Source organism: Triticum aestivum, chromosome 3D (assembly GCF_018294505.1).
Source record: "Triticum aestivum cultivar Chinese Spring chromosome 3D, IWGSC CS RefSeq v2.1, whole genome shotgun sequence".
In the NCBI taxonomy this organism is placed as follows: Eukaryota; Viridiplantae; Streptophyta; class Magnoliopsida; order Poales; family Poaceae; genus Triticum; species Triticum aestivum.
This window is the reverse complement of record NC_057802.1, coordinates 247,947,366-247,973,822: the sequence shown is the minus strand read 5'-3', so window position 1 is coordinate 247,973,822 and position 26,457 is coordinate 247,947,366. Positions and strand designations below refer to the sequence as shown.

The 26,457-nt window shown below is 45.9% G+C and overlaps 1 long non-coding RNA gene across 2 annotated transcripts; it reads left to right on the top strand.

Moving 5' to 3' along the window:
* The first annotated feature begins 24,330 nt into the window (after positions 1 to 24,330).
* LOC123078319 (uncharacterized) lies at positions 24,331 to 26,230 on the top strand. 2 transcript variants are annotated; one of them, XR_006437332.1, is made up of 2 exons: positions 24,331 to 25,589; positions 25,691 to 26,230. It is a non-coding gene; the product is annotated as an uncharacterized lncRNA (long non-coding RNA). The 2 variants fall into 2 exon arrangements; XR_006437333.1 differs by having other exon boundaries at positions 25,679 to 26,230.
* The last annotated feature ends 227 nt before the right edge of the window (positions 26,231 to 26,457 follow it).

Genomic DNA, 26,457 nt, shown 5'->3' with positions numbered 1-26,457 from the left:
CATATCTTTGTTCTAGTATCGAGTTGTAACATTGAGTTGTAAGTAAATAAAAGTGTGATGATCATCATTATTAGAGCATTGCCCCAGTGAGGAAAGGATGATGGAGACTATGATTCCCCCACAAGTCGGGATGAGACTCCGGACGAAAAAAATAAAAAGAAATAAAAAAAGAGAAAGGCCAAAAAAAGAGAAAGGCCAAAAAAAGAGAAGGCCCAAAAAAAAGAAAAAAATGAGAGAAAAAGAGAGAAGGGGCAATGTTACTATCCTTTTACCACACTTGTGCTTCAAAGTAGCACCATGTTCTTCATATAGAGAGTCTCTTGAGTTATCACTTTTATATACTAGTGGGAATTTTCATTATAGAACTTGGCTTGTATATTCCGATGATGGGCTTCCTCAAATGCCCGAGGTCTTCATGAGCAAGCAAGTTGGATGCACACCCACTTAGTTTCAGTTTGAGCTTTCATACACTTATAGCTCTAGTGCATCCGTTGCATGGCAATCCCTACTCCTCACATTGACATCAATTGATGGGCATCTCCACAGCCCATTGATTAGCCGCGTCGATGTGAGACTTTCTCCTTTTTTGTCTTCTCACACAAACCTCCATCATCATATTCTATTCCACCCATAGTGCTATGTCCATGGCTTGCGCTCATGTATTGCGTGAGGGTTGAAAAGGCTGAAGCGCGTTCAAGAGTATGAACCAATTGCTCGGCTTTTCATCGGGGTTGTGCATGATTTGAATGCTTTGTGTGGTGAAGATGGAGCATAGCCAGACTATATGATTTTATAGGGATAACTTTCTTTGGCCATGTTATTTTGAAAAGACATGATTGCTTTATTAGTATGCTTGAAGTACTATTGTCTTAATGTCAAATGATAGACTATTGCTTTGAATCACTCGTGTCTTAATATTCATGCCATGATTAGATTACATGATCAAGATTATGCTAGGTAGCATTCCACATCAATTTTTTTTTCATTTACCTACTCGAGGACGAGCAGGAATTAAGCTTGGGGATGCTGATACATCTCCGTCGTATCTATAATTTTTGATTGTTCCATGCCAATATTCTACAACTTTCATATACTTTTTGGCAACTTTTTATACTATTTTTGGGACTACCATATTGATCCAGTGCCCAGTGCCAGTTCCTGTTTGTTGCATGTTTTTGTTTCACAGAATATCCATATCAAACAGAGTCCAAATGGGATAAAAACGGATGAAGATTATTTTTGGAATATTCGGAGAATATGGGAAGAAAAATCCACGCGAGACGGTGCCCGAGGGGGGCACGAGGCAGGGGGCGCGCCTGCCCCCCTCGTGGGCCCCCCCCCATAAGGCAGTTGATGCCCTTCTTCGGCCGCAAGAAAGCTAATTTTTAGGAAAAAATCACGGCGAAAATTTCAGTCCAATCGGAGTTACGGATCTCCATATATATACGAAACAGTGAAAGGGCAGCCGACCAGAACGCAGAAACAGAGAGAGACAGAGAGACAGATCCAATCTCAGAGGGGATCTCGCCCCTCCCATGCCATGGAGGCCAAGGACCAGAGGGGAAACCCTTCTCCCATCTAGGGAGGAGGTCAAGGAAGAAGAAGAAGGGGGCCCCTCTCCCCCTCTCTTCCGGTGGCGCCGGAACGCTGCCGTGGCCACCATCACCATCACCGCGATCTTCACCAACACCTCCGCCATCTTCACCAACATCTCCATCACCTTCCCCCCTCTATCTACAGCGGTCCACTCTCCCGCAACCCGCTGTACCCTCTACTTGAACATGGTGCTTTATGCTTCATATTATTATCCAATGATGTGTTACCATCCTATGATGTCTGAGTAGATTTTCGTTGTCCTATCGGTGGCTGATGAATTGCTATGATTGATTTAATTTGCTTGAGGTTATGTTGCTGTCCTTTGGTGCCCATCATATGAGCGCGCGCGTGTATCACACCATAGGGTTAGTTGTATGTTGATAGGGCTATGTATTGGAGGGCAAGAGTGACAGAAGCTTCAACCTAGCATAGAAATTGATGCATACGGGATTGAAGGGGGACCAATATAACTTAATGCTATGGTTGGGTTTTACCTTAATGAACGTTAGTAGTTGCAGATGCTTTCTAATAGTTCCAATCATAAGTGCATAGAATTCCAAGTCAGGGATGACATGCTAGGAGTGGCCTCTCCCACATAAAACTTACTATCGGTCTAGTAAAGTAGTCAATTGCTTAGGGACAATTTCGCAACTCCTATCACCACTTTTCCACACTCGCTATATTTACTTTATTGTTTCTTTATCTAAACAGCCCCTACTTTTTATTTACGCGCTCTTTATTATCTTGCAAACCTATCCAAAAACACCTAGAAAGTACTTCTAGTTTCATACTTGTTTTTGATAAAGCGAACGTTAAGCGTGCGTAGAGTTGTATCGGTGGTCGATAGAACTTGAGGGAATATTTGTTCTACCTTTAGCTCCTCATTGGTTCGACACTCTTACTTATCGAAAGAGGCTACAATTGATCCCCTATACTTGTGGGTTATCAGTAGCGTAAGTATTTCCCTCAGTTTTTGAGAACCAAGGTATCAATCCTGTAGGAGATCACGCACGAGTCCCTCGCACCTACACAAACAAATAAGAACCTCGCAACCAACGCGATAAAGGGGTTGTCATTCCCTCAACGGTCACTTACGAGAGTGAGATCTGATAGATATGATAAGATAATATTTTTGGTATTTTTATGATAAAGAGAAATAAAGATGCAAAGTAAAATAAAAGGAAAAAGAAATAACTAAGTGTTGGAAGATTAATATGATGGAAAATAGACCCGGGGGCCATAGGTTTCACTAGTGGCTTCTCTCAAGAGCATAAGTATTACGGTGGGTGAACAAATTACTATTGAGCAATTGATAGAATTGAGCATAGTTATGAGAATATCTAGGTATGATCATGTATATAGGCATCACGTCCGTGGCAGGTAGACCGACTCCTGCCTGCATCTACTACTATTACTCCACACATCGACCGCTATCCAGCATGCATCTAGAGTATTAAGTTCATAAGAACAGAGTAACGCTTTAAGCAAGATGACATGATGTAGAGGGATAAACTCATGCAATATGATATAAACCCCATCTTGTTATCCTCGATGGAAACAATACAATACGTGCCTTGCTGCCCGTGCTGTCACTGGGAAAGGACACCGCAAGATTGAACCCAAAGCTAAGCACTTCTCCCATTGCAAGAAAGATCAATCTAGTAGGCCAAACCAAACTGATAATTCGAAGAGACTTGCAAAGATAACCAATCATACATAAAAGAATTCATAGGAGATTCAAATATTGTTCATAGATAAACTTGATCATAAACCCACAATTCATCGGTCTCACGTTCCCGAAGGTTTCATTCCGTTTGGACTCCATTTGATATTCTTTTTCTGCGAAACACTGAAATAGGCAAAAAAAACAGCAATTTGGGCTGGGCCTCCGATTAATAGGTTAGTCCCAAAAATAATATAAAAGTGTATAATAAAGCCCATTAACATCCAAAACAGAATATAATATAGCATGGAACAATAAAAAATTATAGATACGTTGGAGACGTATCACGATGCTTATGTTAAAAAGCTTCAACCTGATAAGCTCGAACCCAAATCAGAGAAATGTGTCTCCATAGGATACCCAAAGGAAACTGTTGGGTACACCTTCTATCACAGATCCGAAGGCAAGACATTCATTGCAAAGAATGGATCCTTTCTAGAGAAGGAGTTTCTCTCGAAAGAAGTGAGTGGGAGGAAAGTAGAACTTGATGAGGTAACTATACCTGCTCCCTTATTGGAAAGTAGTTCATCACAGAAATCAGTTCTAGTGACGTCTATACCAATTAGTGAGGAAGCTAATGATGATGATCATGAAACTTCAGATCAAGTTGCTACTGAACCTCGTAGGTCAACCAGAGTAAGATCCGCACCAGAGTGGTACGGTAATCCTGTTCTGGAGGTTATGTTACTAGACCATGACGAACCTACAAACTATGAAGAAGCGATGGTGAGCCCAGATTCCGCAAAATGGCTTGAGGCCATGAAATCTGAGATGGGATCCATGTATGAGAACAAAGTGTGGACTTTGGTTGACTTGCCCGATGATCGGCAAGCCATTGAGAATAAATGGATCTTCAAGAAGAAGACTGACGTTGACGGTAATGTTACTGTCTATAAAGCTCGACTTGTTGCAAAAGGTTTTCGACAAGTTCAAGGGATTGACTACGATGAGACTTTCTCACCCGTAGCGATGCTTAAGTCTGTCCGAATCATGTTAGCAATTGCCGCATTTTATGATTATGAAATTTGGCAAATGGATGTCAAAACTGCATTCCTGAATGGATTTCTGGAAGAAGAGTTGTATATGATGCAACCGGAAGGTTTTGTCGATCCAAAGGGAGCTAAACAAAGTGTGCAAGCTCCATCGATCCATTTATGGACTGGTGCAAGCCTCTCGGAGTTGGAATAAACGTTTTGATAGTGTGATCAAAGCATATGGATTTATACAGACTTTTGGAGAAGCCTGTATTTACAAGAAAGTGAATAGGAGCTCTGTAGCATTTCTGATATTATATGTAGATGACATATTGTTGATTGGAAATGATATAGAATTTCTGGATAGCATAAAGGGATATTTGAACAAGAGTTTTTCAATGAAGGACCTTGGTGAAGCTGCTTATATATTGGGCATCAAGATCTATAGAGATAGATCAAGACGCTTAATTGGACTTTCACAAAGTACATACCTTGACAAAGTTTTGGAGAAGTTCAAAATGGATCAAGCAAAGAAAGGGTTCTTGCCTGTGTTACAAGGTGTGAAGTTGAGTAAGACTCAATGCCCGACCACTGCAGAAGATAGATAGAAGATGAAAGATGTTCCCTATGCTTCAGCCATAGGCTCTATCATGTATGCAATGCTATGTACCAGACCTGATGTGTGCCTTGCTATAAGTTTAGCAGGGAGGTACCAAACTAATCCAGGAGTGGATCACTGGACAGCGGTCAAGAACATCCTGAAATACCTGAAAAGGACTAAGGATATGTTTCTCGTTTATGGAGGTGACAAAGAGCTAGTCGTAAATGGTTACATCGATGCAAGCTTTGACACTGATCCAGACGATTCTAAATCGCAAACCGGATATGTGTTTACATTGAACGGTGGAGCTGTCAGTTGGTGCAGTTCTAAACAAAGCGTTGTGGCGGGATCTACGTATGAAGCGGAGTGCATAGCTACTTCGGAAGCAGCAAATGAAGGAGTCTGGATGAAGGAGTTCATATCCGATCTAGGTGTCATACCTAGTGCATCGGGTCCAATGAAAATCTTTTGTGACAATACTGGTGCAATTGCCTTGGCAAAGGAATCCAGATTTCACAAGAGAACCAAGCACATCAAGAGACGCTTCAACACCATCCGGGACCAAGTCCAGGTGGGAGACATAGAGATTTGCAAGATACATGCGGATCTGAATGTTGCAGACCCGTTGACTAAGCCTCTTCCACGAGCAAAACATGATCAGCACCAAGGCTCCATGGGTGTTAGAATCATTGCTGTGTAATCTAGATTATTGACTCTAGTGCAAGTGCGAGACTGAAGGAAATATGCCCTAGAGGCAAGAATAAAGTTATTATTTATTTCCTTATATCATGATAAATGTTTATTATTCATGCTAGAATTGTATTAACCGGAAACATAATACTTGTGTGAATACATAGACAAACAGAGTGTCACTATTATACCTCTACTTGACTGGCTCATTGATCAAAGATGGTTATGTTTCCTAGCCATAGACATGAGTTGTCATTTGATTAACGAGATCACATCATTAGGAGAATGATGTGATTGACTTGACCCATTCCGTTAGCTTAGCACTTGATCGTTTAGTATTCTGCTATTGCTTTCTTCATGACTTATACATGTTCCTATGACTATGAGATTATGCAACTCCCGTTTACCGGAGGAACACTTTGTGTGCTACCAAACGTCACAACGTAACTGGGTGATTATAAAGGTGCTCTACAGGTGTCTCCAAAGGTACTTGTTGGGTTGGCATATTTCGAGATTAGGATTTGTCACTCCGATTGTCGGAGAGGTATCTCTGGGCCCACTCGGTAATACACATCACTATAAGCCTTGCAAGCATTGTAACTAATGAGTTAGTTGCGGGATGATGTATTACGGAACGAGTAAAGAGATTTGCCGGTAACGAGATTGAACTAGGTATTGAGATACCGACGATCGAATCTCGGGCAAGTAACATACCGATGACAAGGGGAACAACGTATGTTGTTATGCGGTTTGACCGATAAAGATATTCGTAGAATATGTGGGAGCCAATATGAGCATCCAGGTTCCGCTATTGGTTATTGACCGGAGACGTGTCTCGGTCATGTCTACATAGTTCTCGAACCTGTAGGGTCCGCACGCTTAAAGTTCGGTGATGATCGGTAATATGAGTTTATGTGTTTTGATGTACCGAAGGTAGTTCGGAGTCCCGGATGAGATCGGGGACATGACGAGGAGTCTCGAAATGGTCGAGACGTAAAGATCGACATATTAGACGACTATATTCGGACATCGGAAAGGTTCCGAGTGATTCGGTATTTTTCGGAGACGAGAATTCATCGGGGAGCTTAATGGGCCAAGATGGGCCTTAGTGGAGAAGAGGAGGGGCGGCTAGGGCTGGCCGCGCGCCCCCTCCCCCTCTAGTCCGAATTGGACAAGGAGGGGGGGCGGCGCCCCTTTCCTTCCCCCTCTCTCCTTCCCTTCCTTTCCCCCTCCTACTCCAACTAGGAAAAGAGGGAGTCCTACTCCCGGTGGGAGTAGGACTCCTCCCTGGCCGCCGGCCTCCTCCCCCTGATCCTTTATATACGGGGGCAGGGGGGGCACCTCTAGACACAACAATTGATCTCTTAGCCGTGTGCGGTGCCCCCCTCCACCATATTCCACCTCGATCATATCGTAGTGGTGCTTAGGCGAAGCCCTGCGTCGGTAGCATCATCGTCACCGTCACCACGCCGTCGTGCTGACGGAACTCTCCCGTGAAGCTCTGCTGGATCGGAGTTCACGGGACGTCATCGAGCTGAACGTGTGCTGAACTCGGAGGTGCCGTACGTTCGGTACTTCGATCGGTCGGATCGTGAAGACGTACGACTACATCAACCACGTTGTGCTAACGCTTCCGCTTTCGGTCTACGAGGGTACGTGGACAACACTCTCCCCTGTCGTTGCTATGCATCACCATGATCCTGTGTGTGCGTAGGAATTTTTTTGAAATTACTATGTTCCCCAACAAACAGCCACTGAAATTCCTCAGTCTGAAGTTCCTGAAGTTGTGACTCAAGAGGTTGTGAGGCCGTCAACTGCAAATCTCCAACCCAAGCCACAAAATTATCATGCAAAGAGGCCAAAATTAAAGGCTGACAATTTCTTCGCTGAGCATCATTTCTTCACTAATGCAAATCCATATGACTCAGCAAGACTTAGGCGCAAGAGGTTCTGGATTGCAAGCTAGATGAACTTTTATGCAGCTGTTCTCTTTGACAAGGACAACGTATTTCAGCACCGTCAAATTCCTCATGTGGATATGGAGTCCATTCCTGGCTTCCAACTTGTTCTGAATGTTCTTCACGAAGTTGGACTCCTCAATTTCTGTGCTGATATCTGTGATTGGAATGAAGAACTAATTCTTCAATTCTATGCAACTCTGCACCTCACTAGAAATGTGGCTTATGTCAATTCATGGGTGCTTCACTGGATGACTGAGAACACTCACTATAAAGCTCCAACCTGTGAATTGCTTCATGCCGTTCCAGTCAGCCCTCCTGCTGAAGGCGCAAGGCTAATATATGAAGAACCTAAACTTCAAAATCATCTGATGCAAGTGCTGATGAAGCCTTTGCGGCCTGGCCAAGCTCCAAGAACCACCTTCCTAGTGAAGGATTTGTTATATGTGCCAAGAACCATCTATCACACATTGACCAAAACCCTCAGTCCAATCAAAGGCCACAATTTTGAAGAAGAAGTTGTTGGCATCATGAAGCATCTGCTGTTCAACATCATACATGGGATTCCCATTAACTATCACGATTTCTTCATGAGGACTCTGGCGAATGTTGCACTGTCACCGTTTGAATTGAAACCCTATGCTCCTTGGATCATGAAATTCATCAGAACCAGGTCTTCAATTCACTACAAGGTAGATTTTCAGAATCACCTCAGCTTTCTGCCTCCTAATGAAGTCCTCAAAAGGACTATTTCTTCAGTTGATGAAAAAGGCAAAGCTGCTGACATTGATGATGGCACTCGTCCATTGGATGGTCAATTTTCCGTAAGACTGCATCTTACTCCACCAATGATAACTCTACTACTCAAGATTCTACCGCCAGAGCCCATGAGCAAAATCCTCAAGCCACTGCCCCACAAGTGATAACTGATCGTGAGCTTCTTCTAAATCTTCATCATAAGGTCGATCACAATCACGAGTGGGTCAAGCGTCAATTTGGCTCACTTCTTCAGAACATTACTATCACGCAAAACACTGTGAAGAAGAATCACTATTATGCGCATGAAATCTTCGATCCCACTTGGGCTATTCTGTCTCATCTTTACAGTGACAAAGACCTCAAGAAGATGGACTTTCAGCAGAACTTTGACTGGGCTCATCCTCCTTTGAAGAAATTCAAGAAGGTCAAAGTTCCTCAGCTGGTCACCACTTCATATTCGTCATCACGCAAGCCGGATGAAGCTGGAGATCTCAACGACACCACGGCAGGACCTACAACGACAAACGGCCCCAACAATGCTGGCGCTCCTCCATCGACCTCATGATAATATTTGTCAGGGGCGTTAGTCCTCATTTTTCGTCCCTTTTGGTCATTCAATGACAAAGGGGGAGAAATTTGAGTTAGTCTTCAAGCGGGTCTTATATATGTGTTATTTTCTCTCTCTCATTAAGTTACAACTCTCGCTCTTTTGAAATGTTTGTTGATTGAGTTGTAAACTTAAGTCTGATGGTGGTCTGATACTTTTGAACTAATTTCTGCATTCTTATTTCCTCAAGTACCTTAATGCACGCATGCTAAATTTCGTCAGACACCATTTTTCGTCATGCATTTCAAATTCTTAATATTATATGTTAAATGCGTGTATGGATTACAAGATATAGGGGGAAATCTCCATGATATTATTCTAGAATGTGCATTTGCAATCCAAAGCAAATTCCTCAATATGCACATCTTCAGGGGGAGTTCTTCTATATCTTGCAATCAAATTACGCAATATAAGTATTTACACATCATATGTTTATCCCCGTTGAAAACTTAACCTATTTTTCATCAATCACCAAAAGGGGGAGATTGTAAGAGCATCTAGTACAAGGCAAGTAACACTTTGATCATATCCCTTTATTACCCAGTTTTTATGCATTAGTGTCAACCCTCAAACACTGCATGAGTAGGATTTGATTAACATGTGGGTATTGGGAAGTAGATGATGAGGTAGCACCTATTGTCCTGTATCAAACCCTGGGTATTTACTACGTTATGCCTATACTGCTATGCTATGCTCGTAGACGTGGTTTGGTTTGAGTGATTCATGATAGATGTGAGTATTATTATGAATAAGGGATAACTTAAGGTGGCTACTTTAATACACATCTGGGTGGATTGTTTGCGGGCACCTGGGGAATCCAGTGTTGTCTAAGAAGATCCCGGGGTATCCATGTGATTTTCCTATGGTTCGCCACCCAGACCCAAAGGAATCATTATGTTATTCATGCTGGAAACTTTCGTGTGCAGCCACAAGCCATTATGGGCTCTGGCTTAGTTGAGTATGTTGTGTGACCTCTTACAGTGGTAGACTAGGAGATGTAGGTGGTACGGTCTACCCGTCGTAACGAGCTAACGCTTCTGAAAGACAGTGTCTCGGTCATCCGTTTCTCAAACATCATGCAATGCGAGAAATTTAACGAAGGAGAGCGAGTCTTGTGGGGAAAAGTGCGCAAACCTCTGCAGAGTGTACAAACTAATCATGGTTAGCCGTGTCCCCGGTTATGGACATCTTGAGTATCTGGTGCTTGAATTATTATGTTGATCTCATCACCTTACTTAATTAATTTGTTGGGTTATTAATTATTATTTTAGGATTGAGATGGGGTTACCATTCTCAATGTTTTCAACCAACTTTGTAGTTAAATAAAACATATTCCTTTGTTCTAGGGAAAAACTAGCTTTATGCAAATGATAATCGTAGAGCCTTCACCAGCCAAATATGCATGTAGTGATAGCTGTTATTTGTTCATTGCTCTATAGTGTTATCTTGCCAGCATATTCCATGTGCTTACCTACACAGGCTATAACGTATTATGTTGCAGAATTTTCAGATGAAGAGTAAGGTGCGCTAGGTCGTTGCCATGCACTCAGTTTTGCCGTGGAGTTGGATGGACTCTTCTACCTTCGAAGCTTCCGCTGTTATCTTATTTAGATGGCCTTCAGCCATATTATTGTAATAAGTTCTCTTTTGAGACATTCGATGTTATAAGTGTGTGATTGAACTCTGTTATAAATCCTCGAGTACTGTGTGTGTCAGCAATACCGATCCAGGGATGACACTTAAGCACAGAGACTTGACCGCCTGAGGTCGGGTCGCTATAGTCCGGGGACTGTGTGTCCTTTGGTTTAAATACCAAGCCGCTCCAACCAGATGTACAACTGTCACAGCAGTTGGAACTAGTCTACCAAATCATTGTCTTCACCGAGCTACTGGTTCTATTTCCTCAACCCTTTCATTTCCTCATTCATGTGTTGATGAAATTGATTGTTACTGTTTGAAGACTTTAACTGAAGACTTTCTCAATTTCCTCAATCCTATTTCTCCAGTCACTTTGTCTTCTGCCTGCTTATCCTGTTTACACGCTATTTCTGCTCTGAGCATCTTTCATTTCATCATGATGACTATGCTACTGTCTTGTTATGCTTGCACCTGAGTACTTACTCCGCTGCTTGTAATTCGTCACGTAGCAAATCCCTCAGTGACGAATTTGGCAAAATCGCCTATTCACCCTCCTCTAGTCGATATAACGCACTTTCACTACACCCCTCCATTTGAGGTGAAACTTGGCCACAATGATCATCTTAGTGTATGATCAAACCCAGCCAAATCTCAGCATCTATCCCTAGTTGCATCTTCCGCACCTCGGTACAAACACTTTGCCGTTGATTTGTCATCGAGCTAGCTTCAGTCACCTCGTTGATCCCTGTTCTCGTTTCTTTGCTCTTTGGAACTCTCTGTTGAATGACCGATTGTCCAGACACGGTCTGGCTGACCAGAGCCTGTCCCCTCGTCGTGTTCACACGCACTTTGCCGTTGATTTGTCATCGAGATAGCTTCAGTCACCTCGTTGATCCCTGTTCTCGTTTCTTTGCTCTTTGGAACTCTCTGTTGAATGACCGATTGTCCAGACACGGTCTGGCTGACCAGAGCCTGTCCCCTCGTCGTGTTCACACGGTGACTATTCCACTGGCATGCCCGCCCGCACGCTTTGGCAGTCGGGCCCTCATCTTTGTCCGTTCCCTGGCGCTCTCGCCACGACATCATGTGCATGAGCTTCCCCTTGGCCTCGCGCCTGCTCCCCTGCCCTGGGCCCTCGTCTTCATCCGTTCCCTCATGCTCTCGCCACGGCATCATGTCCAGGAGCTTCCCCTTGGCCTCGCGCCTGCTCCCCTGCCCTTGCCCCTTCCTCTTGCTTCGTCCTCACGCGCCGGCAATCACGTCCGCGGGCACACCACGTCAGCTCCACCTCGGCTTGTTGACCGTGTTGCTCCCGAGTCTTCTCTAGCATGCCTGAGCTCCTCCCGCGTCGCCCTGAACCCTCTGGGCTCTCCGCCCTGCCCTCCGTGTAGCCTCGTTGCGCCAGAGCTCCGTGACATGCGTCGCCGTGGCCGTGCACGCCCTCGACCTCGCCTCGCGTCCTGAGCCCTCTCGTTGGCACCAACCTCCTCAACACCCTCCTCAAGCCCTCCCCAGCCTCTTCCCCGAGTTCTAGGAGCCCTCCTTGCCTTCCATTGCCGCCATGGCAGCCGCCTCGGCCATCTCAAATTACGGCGAACCTGGCCCTCTCCCTCCGTTACACCACCACCAGGGCACTCCCCGGACCTCCACGAGCCTCCCCATATCATCGCTTTCATCCCAGAGTGCCCGTAGGCGCAGTTTCAAAAGACGGCCGACGGCCTCCGCCGCGGACGTCCAAGCCGCTATCATCACGTCCCACCTCGGCACACGTGATGTACTTGGTTGGGTGCAGCGCTCCTTCACGGGGGTGCCGGTGCCCTCACCTCGGCCGGAGATGGCCGCAGTCGCCAGGGCCGGCACCGGCCGCGCCCGGCCTCGCTCCCTCCTGTGCCGCGTCGGGAGGATGAAGAAGGATCGGGAGGAGAGAGAAGAGATCCCGCGGGACCCACCTGTAAGCAACCCAGAGGCTGGTCCAGTCAGCTAAGTGGAAGCGTATTCACGGGACTACGTTTTCCTCGGAGGAAAGCTTAATTTGCTTCTACTTCGGCTGAGAATACATTTTCTTTTTGTAGAAGGCGTATTTTGGAGAAAGGTGCTCTCTGTCTAGCCAGCCAGGGAGTTGTTTGTGAATATTACTTTTACATATTAGCCCCTGGCATTCAACTGACCATATCTCCGTGACCGTAACTCTGATTCAGGTGATTCCAAAGCCCACATTTTTTTCTCGTCGAGCCCGTTCCGTTGGTACCATTTTCATGATGTTCTAACATTCTGAAAATGACCATTTTGCCCTTGCCCTTAATCAGCCCCCTCCTGGAGAGAAACTTTTCCGGTGAATCTTTCCGCGAGTTCACCACACCTCTTCCATGATGGCCTTGCAGTAGCCATGGTTTTCCACTTGAATATTTAATTGTGTTGTGCATGTTAATATTCCGTGAATGTTTTATATATGATTGTGAATCCATGTTTATTTTTAGGCCATGATCATTTGCATCTAGTTGGTTAAATGATTACTTGCTAACATTATTATCCTGTCCTATTCTGGTATTTATTTCCGATGCTAGTGGGCGTGCTATGCTTAAATGAAGTGTTATAGTTGTGCTATCGGTATGCCATGATGCATCTAGTAGAATAAATGATTTATTGTTATTGATATGTTTAATGGTTATGCTGCTCATCCATGCTTATATTCATATCATGCTCGTATGCATTGTCATTTCATCATGCTATTTTATTATGGCTCAGCTCATCACCATTCAAGTTAAACCGGACTTAAATAGTGTCATCGAATTGAGCTGACCAGTGCAGCCACACTTGCCTTATGAGGGCCCCTGATGCGGTCTATTGTCATGCCTCTCGCCGGTGCCTCCAACTAGGGAAGGTTATGTGCGCACGCAACCCTGATCAGGTAGGCCATAAGCCTTGTGTGCCCATAGTTTTTGTTGGAAATATGCCCTAGAGGCAATAATAAATTGGTTATTATTATATTTCCTTGTTCATGATAGTCGTTTATTATCCATGCTAGAATTGTATTGATAGGAAACTCAGATACATGTGTGGATACATAGACAACACCATGTCCCTAGTAAGCCTCTAGTTGACTAGCTCGTTGATCAATAGATGGTTACGGTTTCCTGACCATGGACATTGGATGTCGTTGATAACGGGATCACATCATTAGGAGAATGATGTGATGGACAAGACCCAATCCTAAGCCTAGCACAAGATCGTGTAGTTCGTTTGCTCAGAGCTTTTCTAATGTCAAGTGTCATTTCCTTAGACCATGAGATTGTGCAACTCCCGGATACCGTAGGAATGCTTTGGGTGTACCAAACGTCACAACGTAACTGGGTGGCTATAAAGGTGCATTACAGGTATCTCCGAAAGTGTCTGTTGGGTTGGCACGAATCGAGACTGGGATTTGTCACTCCGTGTAAACGGAGAGGTATCTCTGGGCCCACTCGGTAGGACATCATCATAATGTGCACAATGTGACCAAGGAGTTGATCACGGGATGATGTGAGTTACGAAACGAGTAAAGAGACTTGCCGGCAACGAGATTGAACAAGGTATCGGGATACCGACGATCGAATCTCGGGCAAGTAACATACCGATAGACGAAGGGAATTGCATACGGGATTGATTGAATCCCCGACATCGTGGTTCATCCGACGAGATCATCGTCGAACATGTGGGAGCCAACATGGGTATCCAGATCCCGTTGTTGGTTATTGACCGGAGAACGTCTCGGTCATGTCTGCATGGTTCCCGAACCCGTAGGGTCTACACACTTAAGGTTCGATGACGCTAGGGTTATAGGGAATAGATATACGTGATTACCGAATGTTGTTCGGAGTCCCGGATGAGATCCCGGATGTCACGAGGAGTTCCGGAATGGTCCGGAGGTAAAGATTTATATATGGGAAGTCCTGTTTTGGTCACCGGAAAAGTTTCGGGTGATATCGGTAATGTACCGGGACCACCGGGAGGGTCCCGGGGGTCCACCAAGTGGGGCCACCAGCCCCAGAAGGCTGCATGGGCCAAGTGCGGGAGGGGACCAGCCCCAGGTGGGCTGGTGCGCCCCCCCACCAAGGCCCAAGGCGCATGGGAAAGTGGGAGGGGGCAAACCCTAGATCCAGATGGGCCTTAAGGCCCACCCTAGTGGCGCCCCCCTCTCTCCTCCCCTTGGCTGCCCCCCCTAGATGGGATCTAGGGCTGGCCGCCAGCCCTTGGGGGTGGAAACCCTAGAGGGGGCGCAGCCCCCTCCCCCCCTATATATAGTTGAGGTTTGGGGCTGCCCAGGACACGAGAACGTCTCTCTTTCGGTGCAGCCCTACCCCTCTCCTTCCTCCTCCTCTCCCGCGGTGCTTGGCGAAGCCCTGCGGGATTGCCACACTCCTCCACCACCACCACGCCGTCGTGCTGCTGCTGGACGGAGTCTTCCCCAACCACTCCCTCTCTCCTTGCTGGATCAAGGCGTGGGAGACGTCACCGGGCTGCACGTGTGTTGAACGCGGAGGCGCCGTGGTTCGGCGCTTAGATCGGAATCAACCGCGATCTGAATCGCTACGAGTACGACTCCTTCATCCGCGTTCTTGCAACGCTTCCGCATCGCGATCTACAAGGGTATGTAGATGCACTCCCCTTCCCCTCGTTGCTAGATTACTCCATAGATTGATCTTGGTGATGCGTAGAAAATTTTGAATTTCTGCTACGTTCCCCAATAGTGGTATCAGAGCCAGGTTTATGCGTAGTTTCTATGCACGAGTAGAACACAAAGCAGTTGTGGGCGTAGATGTTGCCAATTCTTCTTGCCGCTACTAGTCTTATCTTGTTTCGGCGGCATTGTGGGATGAAGCGGTCCGGACCGACCTTACACGTACGCTTATGTGAGACAGGTTCCACCGACTGACATGCACTAGTTGCATAAGGTGGCTAGCGGGTGTCTGTCTCTCCCACTTTAGTCGGAACGGATTCGATGAAAAGGGTCCTTATGAAGGGTAAATAGAAATTGGCATATCACGTTGTGGTTTTACGTAGGTAAGAAACGTTCTTGCTAGAAACCTATACAAGCCACGTAAAAAAATTGCAACAACAATTAGAGGACGTCTAACTTGTTTTTGCAGCATGTGCTATGTGATGTGATATGGCCAGAAGATGTGATGAATGATATATGTGATGTATGAGATTGATCATATTCTTGTAATAGGAATCACGACTTGCATGTCGATGAGTATGACAACCGGCAGGAGCCATAGGAGTTGTCTTTATTTTTTGTATGACCTGCGTGTCATTGAATAACGCCATGTAAATTACTTTACTTTATTGCTAAGCGCGTTAGCCATAGAAGTAGAAGTAATCGTTGGCGTGACAACTTCATGAAGACACAATGATGGAGATCATGATGATGGAGATCATGGTGTCATGCCGGTGACAAAGATGATCATGGTGCCCCGAAGATGGAGATCAAAGGAGCAAAATGATATTGGCCATATCATGTCACTATTTGATTGCATGTGATGTTTATCATGTTTACATCTTATTTGCTTAGAACGACGGTAGCATAAATAAGATGATCCCTCACTAAAATTTCAAGAGACGTGTTCCCCCTAACTGTGCACCGTTGCGAAGGTTCGTTGTTTCAAAGCACCACGTGATGATCGGGTGTGATAGATTCTAACGTTCGGATACAACGGGTGTTGACGAGCCTAGCATGTACAGACATGGCCTCGGAACACATGCAAAACACTTAGGTTGACTTGACGAGCCTAGCATGTACAGACATGGCCTCGAAACACAAGAGATCGAAAGGTCGACCATGAGTCGTATAGTAGATACGATCAACATGGAGATGTTCACCGATGATAACTAGTCTGTCTCACGTGTTGATCGGACATGGCCTAGTTTGACTTGGATCATGTATCACTTAGATGACTAGAGGGATGTCTATCTGAGTGGGAGTTCAATAATCAGATAAACTTCATTATCATGAACATAGTCAAAAGGTCTTTGCAAATTATGTCATACGCTTTAGTTCTACTGTTTAAGATACGTTCCTAGAGAAAATTTAGTTGAAAGTTGGTAGTAGCAATTATGCGGACTGGGTCCGTAAACTGAGGATTGTCCTCATTGCTGCACAGAAGGCTTATGTCCTTAAAGCACCGCTCGGTGTGCTGAACCTCAGCGTCGTCTGTAGATGTTGCGAAACATCTGGCACACACGTTTTGATGACTACGTGATAGTTCAGTGCGTATTGCTAACGGTTTAGAATTGTGGCACCAAAGACGGTTTTGCAACGTCGCAGAACATATGAGATGTTCCGAAGACTGAAATTGGGATTTCAGACTAGTTCCCACGTCAAGAGGTATGAGACCTCTGACAAGTTTCTTAAGCCTGCAAACTAAGGGAGAAAAGCTCAATCGTTGAGCATGTGCTCAGATTGTCTGAGTACCACAATCACTTGAATCGAGTGGGAGTTAATCTCCCAGATGAGATAGCGATGGTTCTCCATAGTCACTGCCACCAAGCTAGTAGAGCTTCGTGATGAACTATAACGTATCAGGGATAGTTATGATGATCCTTGAGCTATTCGCGATGTTTGACACCGCAAAAGTAGAAATCAAGAAGGAGCATCAATTGTTGATGGTTAGTAAAACCACTAGTTTCTAGAAGGGCAAGGGCAAAAGGGATACTTCATGAAACAGCAAATCGTTTGCTGCTCTAGTGAAGAATCCCAAGGTTGAACCCAAACCCGAGACTAAGTGCTTCTGTAATGAGGGGAACGGTCACTGAAGCAGTACTACCCTAGATACTTGGTAGATGAGAAGGCGGGCAAGGTCGACAGAAGTATATTGGATATACGTTATATGAATGTGTACTTTACTAGTACTCCTAGCAGCACTAGGGTATTAGATACCGGTTCGGTTGCTAAGTGTTAGTAACTCGAAATAAAAGCTGCGGAATAAACGGAGACTAGCTAAAGGTGAGATGACGATATGTGTTGGAAGTGTTTCCAAGGTTGATGTGATCAAGCATCGCATGCTCCCTCTACCATCGAGATTTGGTGTTTGCGTTGAGCATGATTGGATTATGTTTATCGCAATACGGTTATTCATTTAAGGAGAATAATGGTTACTCTGTTTATTTGAATAATACCTTCAATGGTCTTGCACCTAAAATGAATCTCGATCTTAGTGATACACATGTTCATGCCAAAAGTAATGATAGTACCACATACTTGTAGCACTGCTATTTGAGTCATATTGGGATAGAACGCATGAAGACGCTCCATGTAGATGGATCTTTGGACTCAGTCGTTTTTGAAAAGATTGAGGCATGCGAACCATGTCTATTGGTATATATGCATGAAGAAACTCCATGCAGATGGATCGTTTGGACTCACTTGATTTTGAATCACTTGAGACATGCAAATCATACCACATGGGCAAGATGACTGAAAGTCCTCGTTTTCAGAAAAATGGAACAAGAGAGCAACTTATTGGAAGTAATACATTTTGATATATGCATTCCAATGAGTGCTGAGGCATGCAGTGGATATCGTTATGTTCTTACTTCACAGATGATTTGAGTAGATGCTGAGTGTATTTACTTGATGAAACACAAGTCTGAATTATTGAAAGGTTCAAGTAATTTCAGAGTGAAGTTGAAGATCGTCGTGACAAGAGGATAAAATGTCTGTGATATGATCATAGAGATGAGTATCCGAGTTACGAGTTTGGCACACAATTGAGACATTGTGGAAAGTGTTTCACAATTAATACCGCCTGGAACACCATAGTGTGATGGTGTGTCCGGACATCATAGCTGCACCCTATTGGATATGGTGCATACCATGATGTTTCTTATCAAATTACCACTATCGTTTATGGGTTAGGCATTAGGGACAACCGCATTCACTTTAAAAGGGGCACCACGCAATTCCGTTGAGACGACACCGTTTAGAGAAACCTAAGTTGTCGTTTCTTAAAAGTTTGGGGTTGCTGCTTATGTGAAAAAGTTTCAGGCTGATAAGCTCGAACCTAAAGCGGATAAATGCATCTTCATAGAAAACCCAAAACAGTTGGGTATACCTCCTATTTCAGATCTGGAAGCAAAAGTAATTGCTTCTAGAGACAGGTCCTTTCTCGAGGAGAAGTTTCTCTCGAAAGAATTGTGTGGGAGGATGGTGGAGACTTGATAAGGTTATTGAACCGTCACTTCAACTAGTGTGTAGCAGGGCACAGGAAGTTGTTCCTGTGGCACCTACACCAATTGAAGTGGAAGCTTATGATAGTGATCATGAAACTTCGGATCAAGTCACTACCAAACCTCGTAGGACGACGAGGATGCGTAATACTTCAGAGTAGTACGTGATCCTGTCTTGGAAGTCATGTTGTTGGACAACGATGGACCTATGAGCTATGGAGAAGCGATGGTGGGCCCATATTCCGACAAATGGTTAGAAGCCATGAAATCCGATATAAATGGAACTTTAAGAAGAAGACGGACGTGGACGGTAATGTTACCGTCTATGAAGCTCGACTTGTGGCAAAGAGTATTTCCACAAGTTCAAGGAGTTGACTACAATGAGATTTTCCCATCCGTAGCGATGCTTAAAGTCCGTCGGAATCATGTTAGCATTAGCAGCATTTATGAAATCTGGTAGATGGATGTCAAAAACAAGTTTCCGTAAGGAAAGGTCGTATGTGATACAATCAGAAAGGTTTTGTCGATCCTAAGGATGCTAAAAGGTATGCTAGCTCCAGCGATCCTTCCATGGACTAGAGCAAGCATCTCGGAGTCAGAATATACGCTTTGATGGTGTGATCAAAGTTTTTGGGTTTATACAAAGTTTGTTAGAAACTTGTATTTACAATAAAGTGAGTGGGAGCGCTACAACATTTCTGATAAGTATATGTGAATGACATATTGTTGATCCGAAATGATGTAAAAATTTCTGGAAAGCATAAAGGGTTGTTTGGAAGGAGTTTTTCAAAGGAAGACCTGGATAAAAGCTGCTTACATATTGGGCATCAAGATCTATAGAGATAGGTCAAGACGCCCGATGATACTTTCAAAGAACGCACACCTTGACATGATTTTGAAAGAGTTCAAAATAGATCAGCAAAGAAGGAGTTCTTGGCTGTGTTACAAGGTGTAAGTATTGAGTAAGACTCAAGACCTGACCACAGCAGAAGAGAGAGAAAGGACGAAGGTCGTCCCCTATGCTTTAGACGTAGGCTCTACAGTATGCTATGCTGTGTACCGCACATGAAGTGTGCCTTGCCATGAGTTGGTCAAGGGGTACAATAGTGATCCGGGAAAGGATCACATGACAGCGGTCGGACTTGTCCTTCGTATCTAGTGGACTAAGGAATTTTCTCGATTATGGAGGTGAAAAGGAGTTCGTCGTAAAGGGTTACATCGATGCGAACTTTGACATTAATCCGGATGACTCTGAGTAGTAAACCGGATTCGTATAGTAGAGCAATTATTTGAAATGGCTCCAAATAGCGCGTGGTAGCATCCACAAGATGACATAAATATTCGTAAAGCACGCACGGATCTGAAAGGTTCAGACCCGTTGACTAATAACCTCTCTCACTAGCATAACATGATCAAACCAGAACTCATTGAGTGTTAATCACATAGAGATGTGAACTAGATTGTTGACTCTAGTAAACTCTTGGGTGTTGGTCGCATGGTGATGTGACCTGTGAGTGTTAATCACATGGTGATGTGAACTAGATTATTGACTCTAGTGCAAGTGGGAGACTGTTGGAAATATGCCCTAGAGGCAATAATAAATTGGTTATTATTATATTTCCTTGTTCATGATAATCGTTTATTATCCATGCTAGAATTGTATTGATAGGAAACTCAAATACATGTGTGGATACATAGACAACACCATGTCCCTAGTAAGCCTCTAGTTGACTAGCTCGTTGATCAAATAGATGGTTACGGTTTCCTAACCATGGACATTGGATGTCGTTGATAACGGGATCACATCATTAGGAGAATGATGTGATGGACAAGACCCAATCCTAAGCCTAGCACAAGATCGTGTAGTTCGTTTGCTCAGAGCTTTTCTAATGTCAAGTATCATTTCCTTAGACCATGAGATTGTGCAACTCCCGGATACCGTAGGAATGCTTTGGGTGTACCAAACGTCACAACGTAACTGGGTGGCTATAAAGGTGCATTACAGGTATCTTCGAAAGTGTCTGTTTGGTTGGCACGAATCGAGACTGGGATTTGTCACTCCGTGTAAATGGAGAGGTATCTCTGGGCCCACTCGGTAGGACATCATCATAATGTGCACAATGTGACCAAGGAGTTGATCACGGGATGATGTGAGTTACGGAACGAGTAAAGAGACTTGCCGGCAACGAGATTGAACAAGGTATCGGGATACCGACGATCGAATCTCGGGCAAGTAACATACCGATAGACGAAGGGAATTGCATACGGGATTGATTGAATCCCCAACATCGTGGTTCATCCGATGAGATCATCGTGGAACATGTGGGAGACAACATGGGTATCCAGATCCCGCTGTTGGTTATTGACCGGAGAACGTCTCGGTCATGTCTGCATGGTTCCCGAACCCGTAGGGTCTACACACTTAAGGTTCGATGATGCTAGGGTTATAGGGAATAGATATACGTGGTTACCGAATGTTGTTCGGAGTCCCGGATGAGATCCCGGACGTCACGAGGAGTTCCGGAATGGTCCGGAGGTAAAGATTTATATATGGGAAGTCCTGTTTTGGTCACCGGAAAAGTTTCGGGTGATATCAGTAATGTACCGGGACCACCGGGAGGGTCCCGGGGGTCCACCAAGTGGGTCCACCAGCCCCAGAAGGCTGCGTGGGCCAAGTGTGGGAGGGGACCAGCCCCAGGTGGGCTGGTGCGCCCCCCACCAAGGCCCAAGGCGCATGGGAAAGTGGGAGGGGGCAAACCCTAGGTCCAGATGGGCCTTAAGGCCCACCCTAGTGGCGCCCCCCTCTCTCCTCCCCTTGGCCGCCCCCCCTAGATGGGATCTAGGGCTGGCCGCCAGCCCTTGGGGGTGGAAACCCTAGAGGGGGCGCAGCCCCCTCCCCCCTATATATAGTTGAGGTTTGGGGCTGCCCAAGACACGAGAACGTCTCTCTTTCGGTGCAGCCCTACCCCTCTCCTTCCTCCTCCTCTCCCGCGGTGCTTGGCGAAGCCCTGCGGGATTGCCACGCTCCTCCACCACCACCACCACGCTGTCGTGCTGCTGCTGGACGGAGTCTTCCCCAACCTCTCCCTCTCTCCTTGCTGGATCAAGGTGTGGGAGACGTCACCGGGCTGCACGTGTGTTGAACGCGGAGGCGCCGTGGTTCGGCGCTTAGATCGGAATCAACCGCGATCTGAATCGCTACGAGTACGACTCCTTCATCCGCGTTCTTGCAACGCTTACGCATCGCGATCTACAAGGGTATGTAGATGCACTCCCCTTCCCCTCGTTGCTAGATTACTCCATAGATTGATCTTGGTGATGCGTAGAAAATTTTGAATTTCTGCTACGTTCCCCAACAGTTTTATGGTATACCATTGTCCCTGTTTGGGACCGTTTTTGTTTTGCTACGAAGGTGGCAGATGTCCAGAGTGGGCATCCGGGGTCACCCATGACTTAGCCCAAAGGGGAGTTGGTCGGAGTGGTCAGCAGAGTGTCATGCAATAGATTGGTTTTGTCGGAACGCCGTTGGTCCACCCGAATGGGTGCACGAGGCCATGGGTTCGTGGTGTGGGTACAGTGTAGTAACCTCTGCAGAGTGTCTAATCTATCGATAGCCGTGCCCATGGATATGGGCCTAGTTCGTAGTAGGTCACACTATGTGTCGACAGTAATAATAACCTGACTAATAAACAACCCTAGCTCGATGAGGACAGAAGTTGGTTGATCTTTATGTGGTCACGAGATGATCACTATGGTATTCTTGATAATGATAATGTGATCTTGTGATGATCACGATGGTATTCTTGATAGTGATAATGATCACAATGGTATTCTTGATAATGATAATGTGATCACGATCATAAGTAATATGGATATTTATGATGGTTATGAGATAACCTCCGAGCAGAGTAAGTTGGTCCATGAGACCTTAAACGTCGATCCCTCCCCTGCATGCTAGCACTAGTGCCATCCGATTCACATCAGGAATTATGTGCATGCCATGCTCATGTTGTTCTAGTACTATCATGCTCATCATGGATGATTAATTTGTAAATACCATGCTATTGTTTCTCTTGATTGCTTTGGTTGTTGTAAGCTTGCGAGTACATTCAAAGTACTCACCCTGCATGTCAAGCCAGATTGCAGGTCATGCCGGGATTGATTGCTTATCGAGGAGTCTGAGTTTGTGCACTAGGATCACGTCCCAGCTAGAGTCCCTACGGAGTGGAGTCCATCGCCGTCATCATTGTTCCGCTGCTAGCATAGAGCTACCTTCGCAGGCGTAGTGTCGCCGTGCCGCTATATTCCGCTGTAATACTTGAACCCTTACACCCGAGTATTTGTAATAAAGAGCCGATCTATTCTATGCCAAGCAGTGCCGTATTCCAGAGACTTATCTCTGGGCTAGAATATGGGGTGTTCCGGTCTCTCTGAGCCGGGGTGCCACACATTTATTTGAATTTTTGATAATGTGTGGCTTCTGCTGCTCAGGGCTAAATACTTGTCATAATGCAGTGGGGCGGGGCACTATACTTTGTGTGATAAACACAGTGTACATATGAAACATGATTTAGATTATGAAGATCTAGCTGGTCCATCAAATGTACTATTATTTGCAATCAGCATCAAGTGTATTCAAAATTTTGAATTCGAGATCATATAGTACACATAGTTCATATCTAACTCTATAGTAATCATGTGGTGTGTTGTTAAGATAATATACAAATGATGGTTTAACTTGGTAACAATCATGATTGTAGATTCTTATTCAAATGGAGAAACAAATTCAAAGTTAGTTTGAATTGCAGCGGTAGTATATACATTTGGAATGCTCTAAAATGTTCGTATGAGTACGTTAGATGCATTATACAGCTAGCAAATTTTTTTAATTGGACATAACATGGATTCATAGCTATGAATAACATTTGTATAGTAAAACGGGACAAGATTCTCTCTTTGTGTGGTGCGAATATTTTTTTTTGGTTTTTTCATTGAGGGAAGTGCGAATTGATTTGGGACCCAGTACATTATTGCATGTTAGGCTTGTCCCAAAATTTCAAACCGCGCCTTGTTATACTGAAAATCCAGATATCCCTTTGTCTCTTTGTGCTCCGAAAATTTGTGCCTTCACAACCCGCGCCTTGCTATCCCGAAATTACAAGGCACGCGGAAACTCCCTCCGGCTGCCAAATCCCGACATGCAAAATCCCCTGTCACATCCCTAGTTCTGGTAATGCACTAGGCTAGCTTTGGTGTTGCATCATGTTTAAATTTTTGCATGAAACTTGAAATGGGGATTGCATAAACCCTAGCACCACTTTAATCAACTAGGGTTTACTAAAATAATTTTCAATGAACCTGAAATGCCCTTAAAAAATGCTCATGATTTAGGAAAAAAGGTGAAAGCCCTAACCATAAATAATGCACATTTTTGCAGGACCAACATGGGCATTGAATTAAATCACACCATATTTGAATTGGGGCTATATATTCTGATAACAAATTCGTTATTCTGCTAACACCTACCTAAATAGACCACATGTCCACATCCCACGTCCAACCTTATCCCCACCCCACCCCGCCCACCTAACCCACCTTCTTCCCCGCGCCGCCAATTACCTTCCCAACCCGTGCGCCCCACGGGCAACCTCCTCGGCACACCACAGAGCCCGCACCGCCGGCTAGCCACCGCGCCGCCACTCCCCCACCCCATCTCCATCGCCACCGTCCCTCCCAACGCCTACCACCCCCCAAATCCCGGTGATGGCCTCCCAACTCATCCCCTTATCCAACGCTCGCGCGACGGCCTTGCATCATCGTTCCCTGCGGCCACGGTTCGAGCTCGCGGTCCCGTCCCCAGTCCGAGTTGCCGCGCGCCTCCTGCCTTCCTCGCCGAGCGGCCACCGACAACCTCCACCTATGCATTGGATTTATCCTCCCGCATCGCCGTGGATCGGGGGAAGAGGAAGGTCGAGGTCGCCAACCGCACCGTCTTCCTCGGGTGCCGGGGATGCTTCACCGTGCACCCGATGTGTCCCCAATGTGGACTGTGTGGGAGCAGGGGGAGGAGGTGCCACAGACTCGCCCTCCCTTCGTCGCGCCCAGCTACGACGTCCACCACCGCCGCTCCATTGTCCCTTCCTTCGCCTGCCCGTGGATGCGGCACGATTCACATATCTAGTGCGAATGGCTCCCAGAAGAAAAACACACCGGCGAGAGAGGCCCACGAGTCGGCTTGTCGATGGGCGACTGTATGTTCTTCAACCCGGGTTCTACAGGATCCGACGGGGGTGCCAGAGTGTGCCGTACGCTGCCGGAGTGTGCAGTATGCTCGGGCTCCCGACGCGGTTCAGTCCCAGCGGTGCTGCAGTGCGGCCGCACCTGGAGTCCCTTGCCGCCTTGCCGCCGTCTCCAGGCCGCGACGGTCCTCCCGCGACGCCCCGGATCCAGGCCGCCCCCCCCACAACACCCTGGCACCAGCCGCCATGAGCCTCCTCCACCCCCCTGGACCAGCCCTCCCTCCAGCCTCCTCCTCAGACGGTGTGCTGGATGGCCGGCTCATCGCCCTGCTGCCTTCTTCCTTCAGCGTCGGCCTCCGTGGTGCAGTCCGGCGTCCGTGGAACGTGCAGCTCGCTAGCTCGTTGCATGCGGTTTCGGCAGTGCAGGCAAGCAATACACGGCCATGCCCGCGTCCAAGTGGTGCAGATTGGTGCCTGTGTCCATGCACTTCGTAGGTGTATTCGGGAACAAACAACAAAAAAGTTTGGTCTCCGACGAGCGCCTTGGACATCTCCCGTATTTCGTTCCTTGCCTGGGTTACCATTTTAGTTTTGGTCAGGTATGATGCTCACTTGTTTGAGTGAAACCGTGCAGTCCTGCAACTGCAGCTGCGCAGTCCGTAAATCGCGGCCCTGAAGTTAAGCTCAGTGTTCTGTGCAGTCGACTTCATGAGCAGTACGCGGGTGGTTCCATGAGGTGTCGTGCCCTTGTGCGTGCAGTTCGCGTGGCACGGAGAGCCTGTGCATGCACAAACGTGGCCGCCGGGAGGCGCACAAGGAGGGCGACGACAGCGAAGCCCCCACCTCTAGGAGATTGAGAAACGAAGGACTTTGCTAGCAATCTCGTCTACTAATCCGTGTCAGCAAGATTTTTAGCATTATTTTTTTGCATGTTCCCCTCGGTTCACTATTTTGGTTTGGGTAGAAAAAATGTTAAGTATAGGGCGGTTCATAGTTTTCTCTTGTATAGTGTGCAGCGGTTCATTTGTCCGTGCACGGCGGTTTGATATGTTTTATTTGATGTAAAATAAAGATAACAGGCAAACAACTAGTAGTTTGTGGTTTATTTTTTCATGCTATAAACTCCTCGCTGTTGGTGGTTGTAACACCCCGGATGTAACTTACCATATTTGTAACTCCAACTCTTGCCATTTTCGGCTATGTGTTATGATATTCCCTTCGTGGTCGGGTTTGTCTTTCATTTTGCATTTTGTTCATGTCATGCATCTCATATCATGTCATCATGTGCATCTCATTTGCATACGTGTTCGTCTCATGCATCCAAGCATTTTCCTCGTTGTCCGTTTTGCAATTCGACACTCCCACATGCACCGGCGCACCCCTCTTGTCTCTTTTCGTGAGCGGGTGTCAAACGTTCTCGGAATGGACCGAGGTTTGCCAAGTGGCCTTGGTACACCACCGGTGGAC